At 50.8% G+C, this 14,220-nt stretch overlaps 1 protein-coding gene across 1 annotated transcript in view; it reads left to right on the top strand.

Moving 5' to 3' along the window:
• Nucleotides 1-7,167: 7,167 nt before the first annotated feature.
• TCF20 (transcription factor 20) overlaps nt 7,168-14,220 on the top strand; it is a 120,746-nt gene continuing 113,693 nt past the window's right edge. Inside the window, exon 1 of the mRNA XM_035544157.2 lies at nt 7,168-7,394. The gene's annotated coding sequence lies outside the window, so the exon portion shown is untranslated. The remainder of the gene's footprint in view (nt 7,395-14,220) is intronic.

The raw sequence follows: 14,220 nt of genomic DNA, 5'->3' as shown, positions 1-14,220 counted from the left end.
TTCACTGAACAGCACCCAAAAAAAAAGGTTATTACTGCTGTAGTTTGGGCCACTCTCCCACCCAGCAGTGCCCAAAGGGTGTGCGAGTCTGGGCCGCGGGCAGGGGTCCCTTCGTCCTGCCGGGCTGTCTCCTGGAAGGACCCGGTGTTCCTTCAGCCCTTGGCCACGCAACACTGTGACCCTGCGCGTCGGGGATTTAGGGAAGGCGGTGAGTGAAGCCACCAGATGGTGCCCTAGGTCCTCTCTGCTCCCTCTCCTGTCCCCTGCCTGCCCACGTCCCCCTGGCAGCCCCCAGACCGCAGACCCCCCAGGGTGGGCACCTACAGCCACGCAGGACGGCCCCCGCCAGGACTGCCTTCTGCCTCTGCGGCGGGTGCCCCTGACCACCACAGCTCTGCGCCATGGCCCAGGTGCCACCAGCACCCGTGGGGACATGGGGACAGGACCTTCCCCTCCTCTGCATCCATGAAGTCTGGAGAAACGACTTTATCAGGTACCCGTGTGTCCAAACACAATGTTGGCCAGATGTTGGGGCCGCTTCGAGTTGCCACCACTTTCTTTCACCATTTTGGGAGGGACGTCTTATCTTGGGTTTGGGAAAATTTAAGGCGTCTGTGGTAAAAAGAAAATAATTAAAAAAAATCCTTCACAACTTAAGCTGCTCCTCTTTGCTTTGTCAGGAAAATGATGAAGGCTCCTGAGCCTGGTCAGGCTGCATGGCTGCTGCGGGTAACCCCACACCTGCTCTGCCCCGTGCCCGCAGGGAGGCTTTGTCCTCACCAGCCCACGAACCTCTCCTGGAGCTCCACTTTTCCTTCTGAAGTACACGGCTCGTGTTTTGTAGCTCTCGGCCACGCGAAGATTTGGCTATACAGCTGGTAGGGCCAGGCAGCTGGGCTGCCCTGCTTTAAGCAGTCAGAATGTAATTACCCAAATGGGAACGGGGTGAACGGGGGAAAGCCAACATATGGGCTTCTCCAAAACACCAAGTATTTTGGTACCCAGTCAGGGCCTCTTTTCTGTCCCATCTGAAAGACCGGTCTGCCTACAATTTTAGGCACTTCCAGGGGCAATAATTGTACCCAAAATACCTGTACCGCAGCTGTGGGGGAATTAGCCCTGTAACGCTGCCAGCAGCGCTTTACACTGACATGTGCCATTAAAATCAGTGATTTCAAAGAGTCCTTGCAAGGCTCAGTATGGCATTTCAGCTTCATACATGAAGAAATGGAGACTCAGGAGGTTAAATGACTTGTCCAAAATTGCAGAGGGTCAGAGGTAAAGCTGGGAGCAAAATTCAGCTTCCTACATTCTTACTTACATCAGGTTGTCCAGGTGGGAGCCAGTAGCTGGGTAAACAGGAGCTGCTGAGCTCCCTTTAATTTTACAAAATAGGTGAAAAAAAAAAAATAAAAAGTTTCTTTCTTAGTCTCTACCACGAGTTTCTGCAGCACTTTGCTTTTCATCTTTGGTTTCTCATGCAGGTATTGATCAGGCTCACATCTGCCTGGCTGCGGTCGCCAAGCTGCAGGACAAGTTGCTGCTCTCTTTGAGGGAGCCACCCACCATTTTGGCAATAAGGGAAGCTCGTAAGAGCCAAATCGCCATGGAAAGCCCAATTACTTATGCTGTAATTCCCCAAATAAATGTTTATGGAGGGAATGTGATGAATTACTGCACGTCCACCCCATAAAGTCTTCTTTGACTGCTGAAGAAGCTCCCAAGCTTGTCGAGAGGGCTTAGACAAGGAAGAGAAATGGCTGCAGCTGCTCACAGAGGTGCTCTGCGCTTGGGCGAAGGGACGGCAGGGCTGTCCTCACCGCCCCAACGCCGAGCTCCCGGAGCAGGAGGCGTGAGGAGAAGCAGCGCTGGTCCTTACTTGATGAATGGAAATGCTTGCCATTCTTTTCAACACTCAAAAGGAAACCGCAGGCTCGATGTGATGCAATTCCTGCCCGGTTGGGTTGTTTATTCACACGGGGCTGCGCTGCGCTAGCACGTGGGGAAGAGAAAGTAAAACTTCAGCTCGGCTTTGGCTCCCTTGGGATTTCTGCACGCTTTCAGACTCAGTCAGGTCAAGGCAGGGTGTGAGTCTGGAGTACGGCAGCTCTGGGGAATGGCTCTCTGTGCACACCAGCTCTGCTGAGTAATGTGCAAAACGCAGGTGTGGGTTTTGAAGAAATCAGTTTAATAAAGGAGCTGTAACTCTTCTTCTCCTCCTCCCCAGAAGATTTAAAATAATCTTGCTGTCCATAAAAATCAGGTTAGCTATTTTGGGTTCATGCGGAGCTAAAATGAATGCAGCAACTCTCATGATAAGTCACTGGATATCAATTCTTAATTGCTTGATTAATCTTGAATTTTCAGAGCTGACACTGCCAGTCCTAACACTAGAGAAAAGCTACGTTTAAAGAAGAAAACACTTACCTTTTTTGATTAAAAACAAACAAAAAAAACAACCCCGCAAGTAAGTGCATGAAATTACAGAGAGGTTTGTAGCATATGTTGTCCAGAGGAAGGCGGGCCATTAGGCAGAGTGCAAGTGAAACAGTCAGAGGTCGGCGATACACTGGGGGGGTGATGAATTCATTTCAGCGTATGCTTCAGCAACTCATTGCGAGACTACCTCAAGCCCAAATATTAGCGAGCTTGTATTTGCTGTATGCTTGTGTGTGGCAGGCCATGTTATTCATTTCAGTAAATAAGTAGAGGTTTCCTTCACGGAGATTGTGACATTTCTATGTACAGAAAAGCTGTTTAATGTCAACAGTTACGGAAGGCTATACCATTGTGTGCTTTGTGTACGGTTGGACTGATAATTATCGCTGCACATACCTCCCTAAGGGTGTTGTTAAAAAAATACAGGCCCAGCAAGGGAAGACATTCAAACCCATTACAGAACATTTATAAAATTGTCTGGGCTTTTATTTATTTATTTATTTTCAGCAATGCGTGTGTGGTACATTCAGGACGGATGGCATCGCGGTGTGTCAGCCCTGGTTGGGAGCGACATACTGTGCTGTCGGGTTCCTGTGCTAGGAGGCCTGGGTATGTGATGGCACAACATGATATAAAGGTGCTATGGGTACAAGTTCAAGTTGGCTTTCCTACTGTGTTAGAAAAAGGACTTGCTTTGATCTCATTACTCTAATTAAGGAATAACAAAGCCTCTGATTTTTATTTTTTTCATTTCAATTAACTGCTGTCTCTGGGTGCCACAGACTTTTTGGAAGAGGTGAGTGCTGCCCAGGACAACAACTCAAAGCTCTAAGTAATCCAAGAGAACGTCATGATGACAATATTAAAACACAGGAGTGGTGTCACCGCCGTCCTTACCAGACGATGAGCCAGTGACATCTCCAGAAAATCCCAGAGGTAAAAGGGAAAAACTCCGAAGTTTTTCACCCCCTGGATCCCTGTGAATACAGCACTCCTTCCATGGTCACCTGCTGGAACTTAGCATGGTTATTTTGGTCTTCAAGTATCTCCAGCAATGGAGTAGAAAGGGAAAGTTTCCACGATGTACAGGGCTGGGACCTATTGCTCTGCAGATGTCCCAGTTAGCGAGCAGCTAGGCGGGCAGGGATGAGACATCCCACAGGCATACCGTCCTCATCTAATCCCTTCCTGCAGTCACTGTTCCTTGATTGTCTTCTGTGACTCAGGTGATGGGAGCTCTTCTGAGATGCTGTCTTGCAGATTAATGATTCCTTTGCTTCATTTCATTTACATGGATATCATTTATACTCCATCAGACAACCCTAAGCAGCCTTTCTCGCTCCCTGGTGTTTCTGCACCCTGAAATTCTCGCACACAATTCCCATGATGCTCTTCACGGTTGTTATTTGGCCAACCTACACACACTGTAATCCCTTCCAGCTTTTTTATCATTTTATGTTCCTTTTTTTTTTTTTTTTATTTATTTCCCTCCAAGTTGTTGACATCTAGCTAGCACCGAGCTGTCCAGAACTAAACATGTCTTCAAACTGCGGTCTTGCCACTATATTAAAAAATGGGACTATTGCCTATATCTCTGAGAAGAGGTCTCTGCCTTTACAACCCCAAATTAAATTAACTGCATGATTTTTGCTGCCGTATCACATTGCAAAAACATATTAAATCTGCTGTCTACTGTCTCCCTGAGGTCTTCTGGTATTTCTGCTTTCAGTGCTTGAGCACAGATGATTCCTCTCTTCACCTCAGTTTCTACCTTTCAGTAACTCGTATGTTGTACCTACTGCCTTTCAGACACGTGGGATTGCTTAGGGTTCCTCTTTGAGGAGCGGCAGCGTGACTCCTTACACATGAGTAAACGCTCTCTGTGTTTTAGCATGAAATAATTTATTTCCACCGTCTCCCGCCCAGCAGTCCTATGGCAGCGTGTTTCAGTGCGATTAAAAGGTATGTTACCCTTTGTGGTTTCCAGATATTCCTGTTTATAGCTGTACAGAGTGCTGGCCTGTATGTTAAAAATTCGCAGCAATCTGTCGGAACCTCGCATACTGAGGATCATGGGTCGAAACTCTTTTTCTGGAGAAGGGAAAAAGCTGTTTTTTTCTTAGGAAGTTTCTGTCCCAAGTGTCAAGAATACAGATTAGCTTTTCTCTGGTTGGGAATGACATATTATAATGTTCCTTTGTGCAGGAGACATCTTTCTACGGGTGGCTCAACACTCTGAAATTAACTTCCCTGGGAAATAAGGTCTATCACAGAAATTGCCATCATCCTCATTTTCTCTGGTACAAATGCAGAGCAACAAGAATAGAGGAGGGAAAAAAAAGCAACTCACAGAACCAAAACACTGCTCTGTGCATCATTTTCTTCCTGGGGAGAGAGAACAAGAGAAAGAAAAACAAACCCTACACGTGACAGTTGATCAGTTAATGTAGTCCTAGAAGGTACTTGAATATTATGGTTGTGAAAACAGCATAAGATTCGATACAGAATATGTTTTATCTTATTCCATTTTATAGATAAGAGAATCTAGAAGAATCAGTTAGAGCAGGCAAGACAGTAAAAGTGTTGTTGTTGTAGCTGTGATGGTCTGAAGATCCTAGGGAAGCAAGGTTTGTGGAGAAAGGTAATATCTTTTATTAGATCAACTGATATAACTGGAAAAAGCAAACAAGCTTTTGGGCTCAGGGTCTCTTTATCAGATCTGACAGAAAGCAGCAAAATTCAAGCTAACTACAGGCTAGATGCAATTGCTCTTAGTTTAATCTAATTATATTAATCAATTTGACCACTTGAGAAAAAAAAAGGAGCACCTATGGAGTGCAAAAGGGTGTGAGCAGAAGTGACTGACAAGCTGCTAGTTCTCTGCTGGACCACTAGCGAAGAAAGGGTTGTTTGTGTGGGTGACAAAGGGAGAGGTCAGCAGGGAGGCTGCAATGGGCTAGGAAAGCAACACCTCTGTTAAACCCATGAGTTTTAGTATCTAGGGGCTGACAAGTTTAAATTATGAGATTTATCTTCTGGGAGTACTTTGCAGGTTTCCTTTGGGATAAGGATTGAGGGGCGAGGGTTGTTATTTTCCGACACAACATTCTGCTAATGATGAGTTTGTGTTTCTGTCCTTTATTGGCTGCCTGTACGCACTCATTCTAGGATGGCAATTATTCATTTTCACTCACATGGTTTCTGGGGGGGTATCTCATCTGCTGGAGGAAGTGATGAACTGTAGAGATTTGGGACGACTATGCGCAGGAACAAAGAATTTCGGTGGTTTTGCTGTGGGAAGAAGGGCATTGATTATGCCGTCTGCGGAGCGGTGCTGGCGTATTTCATGTTTGATGCTCTGGCGGGATCTGGTTCTATTTCATGTTTTCATCTGCAGATTTGCTTCCTGTAATGAGCTGGGAAAGGGAGAGGCTGAAGGTTAGGAGGAGAGGCAGTGGGGAAAAAATCTTTCAAATGGAGATCGTCATTTAAAAGATTAATTTGCGTGTGGATTTTAGCATGTAATATTATCGCTATCAGGGAAATGTGGTCGCAGGAGGGGGAATGTTACAGTAGATTCTAAAATTAAGAGCAGAAAAACAAATTGGCAGCAAGCTAATGTGGTCGGAGACTTTGCCAGACCTTTTTAACATTGGTCGCACTGGACAAACACCAAACAAAATCTGATTCCTTGAAAAAAATGATTTTCTAAAATTGCTCTGGCTGCTGTTGCGTCTTCAACGCAGCAGGCACGTACGTGTTTTGCCAAAGCGTGACCTCACTGGTAGAGCAGCCACCAGCGCTCCCCTCGGAGCAGGTGTAGGAGTCCCGGCAGGGCTGGCTGAGTCTCGCGGCTCCTTGGTGTGGTCTGGGCAGCTGCTGAGCGCATCAGCTTTACGGAGGCGGTTTTACGGTCTGAGTGCTCTCGCGGAGGCTCTGGCTCGTGGGGTGCCATGTTTGTGTGTCAGTTGTGGTGCCTAGAAAGCTGGTGTTGGTGTAAGAGCCATCTTGGGGATTGAGCTGAGGGGAAGCTGCTCATTGCATTTGTGGCTGTACTTGGCGAAGGAGTCCCAGGTTTTCTGAGCTGTTTCTGATCGGAATACGCAGTGCGCGCTTCCCATGTGTGGCCCTGCTTGGCAGCGTGACGTGTTTTGGCTCCAGCTCGTGGGGAAGCTGGTGCTTTGGGGCGCGGAGAGACACACAGGAGCCCAACGCACAACAGGAGGGGACCGAAGGCTGCCCGGAGCGGCCAGCCGCGTGAGGCGGCAGATACGGAAATCTCGCACGGCTCAAAAATAAAAACCACCAAACACCAAATCCCCAAAACCACACACAAAAAGGAGCCGACACACCGACGAGAAACTCCTGCGGGACTCTTAAACGACAAAACCCCCTGCGGCGGCCGGGGCAGCGCCTGACACCCACCCCCGCCGGGGGCAGGCCCAGCTCGGGCCCTCCCGGCCCGGGGGAGCGGCGCCAGGCCCCGGGACACGGGCACGGGCCCGGCCCTGCCCCGCCGCCGCCCGCAGGCAGCGCTGGGCGACGCCGGAGCCCGCCCCCGAGCCCCAGCCCGAGCCCGAGCCCGAGCCGCCGCCGGCCCCGCCGAGGGAGCCCTCCCCGCCCGCGGCTCCTCCTCCCCGGCCGCCGCCGCTCCGCCGGCAGCCACCTCGCGGCCCGAAGGGTGGGCGGGAGGGCGGGCGGGTGGGTTGGGGTGGGGGGGGAGGGAGGGAGGGAGGGAATGAATAAATAATAAATAAATAAAGCCAAAAAAAAGAAAAAGGAGGAAAAAAAAAAAAAAAAAAGCCGACACCCCCGGCGGGTCACATGACGTGACAGGATCCGTGCCCCGCTCCCCGCCGCGCAACAAAGAACCGGGAGCCCCGCTCCCCGCCGCGGGAAGGGCCGGGCCGGGCCGGGCCGTGCCGCCATGGCACGGTGAGGGGCGGCCCCGCCAGGTGAGCGGGGAGCGGGGGGACGGGGGGCGGCGGGTCTGGGTCTGGGTCTGGGTCCGGGTCCGGGTCCCCCCCCCTTCTCCCCGCTGGAGGTGACTTTTTATTCTCTTCCCCTCCACCCCCCCCCCCTCCCTCGGTGCGTGGGGTTTGTTGTGGGTTTGGGTACGGCAGCCGCAACACCAGCACCCCCCCCCCCCCCATATCCCCTATATCTGTGGGGAATTGGGGGCCCCACGCGTGCTGTGGGGTGCCTCGGTCACGGGCTCCGTGGGTGTCCCGGCCGCCGTGCCCCGCCGCTTGCTTCCTTGCCCACGCGTGGATGCTTTATGGGGAGCGCTGTGCAGCCCCGTGCGTCGCTTCCCCCCTCCTTGCATGCCCCCCCAGCCCACCCTGACCTTTTGGGATGAGCGTTGCGGTGATCCCATGTCCTGTTAAAGCACCGTCCTGGCACCGGCTGCCTTTTCCCTGGGACGTACGTGCCCGCCGGGACCGTGACTTGAAGTTGTCGACAGTGCCCGTGGGTGACACGCGGGTGACGCCGTCCTCCAGCGACAAAGGCGTCGGGCCGGAGACCCCGCTGGGAGCGGAGATGGTGGCACGGCCGGAGCTGGCGTCGGAGGCCAGCTGCTTCTTGTTGTTGTTGTTCTCCTTTTTCAATTTCCTTCTTGGCCCGTGACCCTTGCTGCTGTGATACTGAAATAATCCACTCCTGAGCTCGGCCAGCATCTTCCTCGTGCGCTGGGTGGCCGCGTGCCCCGGCTCTGTCCAGCTGGGAGTGCCCCTGGGACTGTGGCTTCCTTCCAGCGCTTATCTTGGCTTGTGGGGAGCGAGGAGAAACCGCAGTTCCCTTCCAAGGGAAGGCGCTGGGCTGGCCGTGCTGGTGCTAACTAACGCTCCTTAAATCAGAATTCAAAACAAGAGAAGCTAAGGGGCGAGGAGGAGCAAGCCACCGCTGTCCCCTGTGTGCCCAGTGCCTCTGAGGGCAGGACCAAGCCCTATCGATGCTGCCCTGTTCAGGGCCGGGGCGTCCAGTGCTCGAGGACTGAGAGCTGGCCCCTTCTTGCTGCCCATGCCCCGGGGCTTGCCCAGGGTGGCTCTGGGGTCCTCGGCAGCACTCTGCAGGGTGGACCCGAAGTGCAGGTTTATGCACTTCTTCGTGCAGGCTTGGGCCTCGAGTTTATTTTTAATGGAAGCTACAAATCTTACCTAGTGTGACTTCAGTTATAGCAGTGAACGCTCCAAACTTGGGGCAAAACAGTGAGCAGGGAATACTGATTGTGAGGGCTTGTTTTTTCCCCCAGCCCTTCTTTATCTGTGGTACCTATCCTGGCTCCCTTCCCTTTGCGGGCTGTTTCTTGGTCTGGGGGGGGGACGGACCAGGGGAGAATCTGTCAATAGCCAGCTCAGCTTCTGCTGATTAGCGCTGAAAATATGACTGTTTTTAATGTAACCAGCTGTGTCACAAAGGCCTGGACTGGGATCCTGACAGTTTGCTTCGTGTGGGTCATTAGCTGCCGTGGAAGACTAATGGCTGTGGCTGCCAGCTTGTGTCCTTACAAAATAAGGAGGAAAGGTTGGTTTTTCCCCTAGACTGGGCGAGAGGTTTGAAGTGAAGATTAGGTTGTCTGTCCCTTCCCTTTAAAAAAAAAAATGCACAGCACATTTTTGAAACTGAGTCATCGGGTAGAATTTATTTCAAGTATTTTTAAGCTATTATGAATTTGATGCACTTTGGCCATATGCTCGCTGGAAACCGTAAGACAGTCTTGCTCAGGTTTGCTCTGTCTGGGCTCAGAAAGGTAATGAGGGAGCCTCTCGCTGTGCGCCTTTCATATCTGAGCAGACCAGAAGGGGTTTGAAAGGGCAGGGACAACGGCCACGAGACAGCCTGCCTGCAGAGCAGGAGCAGCACAAACTCTCGGGCCCCCTCTTCGCGCACAGCCTTTGAAGGGTGAGCTGGCAGCGGGCAGGAGCAGGAGCGGGGGGGATGCCGTGCTCAGCCTCCCCGTCCCTCCGAGCTCCTCTTCTGCAGCGGGGCATCGCGGGGTCCGGCGCGTGGTGTGCGTGACCCCCCCGGCTCTCTCTCTGTCGTGGAAGTCATCGTGGAGACGCGCAGCTTCAGGAGCGATTATTAGCATCGGATGACCTGGCTGGGATTGTGTAATGACACCGAGGAAGAGATAAAAGGTTTTATATCCTACAAACTTGGTTCTCGCTTCAGGGTGAGCTGCAAGGCTTTTGAAAACGCGCGAGTTTGACGGCTCGCTGGTAGCTGCAAATAGGTGCAAACGTTAATCGCTTGAAACAAGTCCTTAAAAATAAGAACAAACACAGATGTAGACTATAGGCAGGAAAGTGAAAAGAAGAGCTAATTACCTTTTTTTTTTTGTATATTTTTTTAAATGACGTCTAATCCTGCGTATATGGTTCTGCGAGTGACCCAGCAGCTCCAGCAGTTTATTCATTTATTTAAAACAGCTTTGTAGTTCACCTTGAAAACCACTTCCTGCCATATGGTTATATTATTTCCCTATGCCACATTTTTTGCTAATTATCAAGACCATTTGCTTTAAAATAGGTGTTTTTAATTTCACAGCCTTGTCTGCCTCTCCTGCTTGATCCTGCCCTGGAGTCAAGAGGCTGTGTCTGTTCATTCTCCATGGCAACGGGCTGTGATTTACTTATTTCAATTTAATTAAAAAGCAGCTATCAAATTCTAGGCATCTTATATGTTCCTTATATTAGAAAAATATCAGTGGCTCGGTCTCCGCCACAGATCTCCCAAGCTCAGAAATGAAATTCTCAGCCTGAGCCAATCCTATCTTCTCCGGTCCATCCCCTTTGGAAGAGTTTGGGAGAGGGAAGGGTGCTGGGGCCTGGCCGGAGGTTGAGGGGATGGGATGGTGGTGGTCGTGGAGGTCTGGTTGTGGAGGTCTGGACGTGGCGTTCTGGTCGTGGAGGTCCGGACTCCAGCTGGCCACCTCTCCCCTCCTGCTGTCCTACAGCTGCTGGGAGGTCTCGGGGCTTGCTGGGGTAGTGTGGGCACCCCAGGCAGTGTGTGGAAGGGGCACACAGGCTGTGAGGTCTGCGTGTGAAGTCCTTGCTGGGGCAGGTGCCTCCTGCAGCGGCTGCATCTTCACAGCCGCTTTCCACGGTAGTGCTGGGCTGCGATGGCGTTGTGGGACCAGGTGGAATAGGCACGAACTTCAGTACTTGCTGCAGCGAAAATGCAGAAAATGGCAGCCCTGCTAGAAATGGGTTGGCGTTTACCAGCTCTCCCTGTGTGAGAGATCTTACAATTCCAAATCTCTTGTGTTGGCTTTATTTCAGTTGGTTTTGGGGCCTTCTTGACACCTATCTGTTCTTTGATGCATGCAGGATACGGCTTCTGGTTTTAAGCTAGTCAAGTAGAGAAGCCCCCAGTGCCCCATTGGTTTAAGCGTGCTTGGTGTTCGTATGCAGGCTAGAAACGAATTTAATCCTAAATCAGTTTTCCAAGGGCTGTAGTTGTACAAAAACCAGCCCGTGTCGGTCAGGGATACGGAAACACGGAGCTGTTGGCTGAAGAGGGGAAGGTGTCAAGACAGGCCCGCTGGGGTGGACGGAGGAGGGTGGATTTACTGACCCGGCGGCGTTACGTTTGCTAGCAAATGTGATTAAGGAGTGCCAAAATTAACACTGCCTTCGTCTCCAGCACCAGTGCCCCGGTCTGTCACAGAGCCGAGACCCCTGGGGCCTGTGCAGGTGACTCAGGCCTGGCGCTGGCCTGTGCGCGCTGGCGCGTGGCTCCGGCAGCCAGGGAGGCCTGGAGGGAGGAGAGTTGGCCGTGCGTTTTTATCACACCTGAAGGAGCAGTTAGCATCGCAAGAGTGCCTGCGCTTTTTTTTTTTTCTCTCTCTCTTTGGCGGTGCTACTCCCGGTGCTTTCTCCAAGTCGCGGGTGACGATTTTAGCAGCAGGCCCAGGTCCTGCGGAAGCCCGTGAGGCTATGACGAAGCGCTGGGCTCTCTCCTGGCTGGCATGTTTTCGCTGGCAAAACGATGCACGCAGAATTTCTAGCTGCAAATCCTCTGTTCCTGGTGATCGTGCAGGAACCTAATAAAAACTGAATAAAACCAAAAAGCAGCACCCCAAAGCAGGCTTTTATTTGTTGCTGCACTTCAGCAGATAGGTTCAAGGAATTGACATCCCACTGGTGACATCCCTAACCCTTCATTACTGGTTTTACTGGCGTGCAGGCATGATCTGTATTCTTTAAGAGTTTGCCTGCTCCTCTTCCTTACCCAGCTTTGAAGCAGACCTCGCTGATATTAATTTCTGTGTAGACTGTATCCTCCTCATCTATAAAATAAAGGGAATGCTTCATACAAGCAGCTGTGAAGTTGCATTTATTGTCTGTAAATTGCTTTTAGTAATTGAGCTGAGGAGGTGGAAGGGAAGAAAGACTGAACTAATATGAGCTTGATTTTATTTTTTTTTAAATCGAAGAGAACTGCATTATTTTGTTCATCTGATGTAGAAGCTGATGGGGAAAGAAAAATGCTTTACCACAGGCACCCTGAAACTAATTGTTAAATTTGTAATGGAAACAGACATTTCTGAGCATAGTGATGAAGGCAGCCATCTTGTTTGATATTAAGAGTCCAATTTAAAAAGAGGCAGAATTATTATTGGAGATCCTGCAGTACCACCCCTATTTTTGTCTGGTTTGGGTCTGCTCAGTTTTAATGTCAGTCTTTACCTTCACGGCTGCCTTCACCATCCAGTTCAGGAAGGCTACCGGTAGGTAGAGCCTAGTAACAGGTAAAACCTCATGTTTTAAGATTATTAGCAAGCATATCTATTGCAGGCTTTTCAGGTCGACCGCTTCTGTTGTGCTGGCCGGTGTCCTTGTCTGGTGGCACCACAGGTTCGTGCAGCCCAGGGTGGGTTTTGTTGCTGTGGCCGAACCAGTCTGGCTGCCGGCTCAGTCCAGGAGGGGTGGTCGTGCCTTGCCTTGTGCTGCTCTGGTGCTAGACGGGTTCGGTTTGTGCAGCTTTCGGAAAACTGACTTGGCTGAAAATATTTAGGAAAAAAAAAACATAAAAGAGCTGAACCTGCTCACCAGGTTCAGGCTAGTACCAGAGCTGCTGTGAGGGAGGGGCGAGATTCGGGTTGCCAGAAGTGAAAGGTAGGGAATGAAAGAAAGGTGGAAATGGGGCCCCCCTCTTTTGGCAGCGGTGAACTGTTAGCCTCGTTCAGCTGTAACGTGAAACCTCGCCCTCAGTCTTCATTCTCGGCTCCCTCCCTTCCCCTCGCTCCTCTCATTCTTTCTCTGGGATCAACTCGTGTGTGCTTCCAGATGCTGATCCCGTTTCCAAGCTGTGCTTTCCAAAGGGAAAAGGAAAAAGTTGAGTTTCACCACCTCCCCAGGAGAAGAGCCCACTGTTGTTATGGTATTTGCTAACAGACAGAGCCTAAGGATATGAAAGGGCTTAGAGAACAGTAGCCGTAGCCCTCCCCTAGGAGAGGACAGCTGTGGGCTGGGGAAGAGCATCGCCGCGTGTGGCAGTGGTGCTGCTCAGGCAGAGCTGGTGGGACCAGGTAGTCCTTGAGGTCTGGGATGGATGGCAAGGGCAGGGTGATGTCTGGAGAGCTTTCTGCACGTCCGTGGTGAGCCAGGTCCGAAGCTGGGTACCACGCTACCAGGAAAACACCCCTCCATCTTTCAAACGTCGACTGTGGTGGCCCCAGAGGCAACTGCTCTCATAATTTTCAGGCGCCAGCAGGTACAGGGAAAGCCTTGTGGGATGTTGCTGAGGCAGCTCAGAACGGTGTTGTCTTGCTCTGGGGGTGAAACCAGGGGTGTGCTGAAGCTCAGATGTCAGCCTGGGTGGGTGACCTCGGTGGGGTTCCTTCAGCGTGGGGCTTTGGTAGCAGCAGGGGACGTGGCTGGGCTGCACGTGTATGTGTAGGGCAGTAGGCAAAGCTCCTTGGGAAGGGGCCAAGGAGAACTTTGCTTCCACTGAATGATGCGAACAGCCTTTCTGCCTCAGCTTTGCTTTTGTTTTTGGTGTTTCTGCCTCATCCTTCACTGATGGCAGGGAAGAGACACGTGTGGCCCACGTGTGCACTTAGCGGGGCACGGCGCGGGTCAGAGCGCACATTTGGGAGGCGAGACGGAGACACCTCTTGGCCTTCGGTGATTGCTTTATGACTAAAGGAGCAGATACGTGTCTGTCTGCTGAATTTTATAAAGCGTGGAGTTGAAGATGATGCCACTAAAGAGTTGTTTGCCAAAAGCAGCAGGGTGCAGGGAGCCCATGCGTGCGTGGACCGACTGAGGGAGGGACAGGTTGCAATTGGCGTGTTGCACAAACTGGAGATGTTTGTGCAGCCATTTCCAAACAGAAATAGGGAGGGATGGGGGAATTTGCTCCAACTTGAGAGTTGTTAGAGATTGGTTTCCTGCTGCAGTTTTCTTTTTTTTTTCTTTTTTTTTTAAGCATTTAAGCCTAAATTCTTCTCATTGGAATTTGAAGACATTATGGGAAGAGAAGGATTATTGTGGGGTTGCGTTGCTTTACATGGGAAGATTATACACTGGGTGGCTGTTACAGTGGGTTTGTTCCAGGGATGGAATGAATAAAGGAAAGAACCAGTGTATTGATAATAAATAATGGTGCCACTGGATATGCTGAGCACAAAGTGGCTTTGTTTTCAAGGATATGTTTTTATAAATCTGACACGCTTATAAGCCAGCTGCACTATTAAAAACAAACAAAAAAAGCCCCACCCCACATTTATAGGAGAGGGACAGTAGAGAAAAACGCTGTAAGTAACCTCATTGC

This window comes from Cygnus atratus, chromosome 1 (genome assembly GCF_013377495.2).
Source record: "Cygnus atratus isolate AKBS03 ecotype Queensland, Australia chromosome 1, CAtr_DNAZoo_HiC_assembly, whole genome shotgun sequence".
Classification (NCBI taxonomy): Eukaryota; Metazoa; Chordata; class Aves; order Anseriformes; family Anatidae; genus Cygnus; species Cygnus atratus.
This window is presented reverse-complemented; position numbering and strand designations above follow the sequence as displayed.